We start from the raw sequence: 439 nt of genomic DNA, 5'->3' as shown, positions 1-439 counted from the left end.
GCAATGCCTCCAAGTCTTTCACAAGACAAGATACATGGCAGAACAATGAGAGCTGCACTCTGTGAAAGATGGACAAGGCTGCCTTTGGCTAGGAGTAACAGTCTTGGAGATCGAAGGTGTGCCAGCCAGGCCTCACCTTCCTCCCTAGGTGACTATTATCTTCTTGGTGGGATATACTAATCTGTAAACTACAGGTCACATTTTTGAGAAGAAAAAGAACTAAAAAGAAAATGGACGCATAAACTTGAGAACCTTCATCACCACGAGATTTTTGATAGACTTGTCACCATGAGGACACAATAGAAAACTAGGCTGTGGAAAAGTAGGAGTTTAAGCAACTGAGTTGTGACCTGCCCCAGAGAAGGTACCTGTAGGTGAGGTTGTGATAACGTGACTGCATCAACTTGGGACATGCTTGGGCACCAGCGCCAAGTTCAGA

The sequence above is a fragment of the Pteropus vampyrus genome, unplaced genomic scaffold (assembly GCF_000151845.1).
Source record: "Pteropus vampyrus isolate Shadow unplaced genomic scaffold, Pvam_2.0 Scaffold5048, whole genome shotgun sequence".
Lineage (NCBI taxonomy): Eukaryota > Metazoa > Chordata > Mammalia > Chiroptera > Pteropodidae > Pteropus > Pteropus vampyrus.
The sequence above is the reverse complement of the archived record's forward strand: the minus strand, read 5'-3'. Positions refer to the sequence as shown.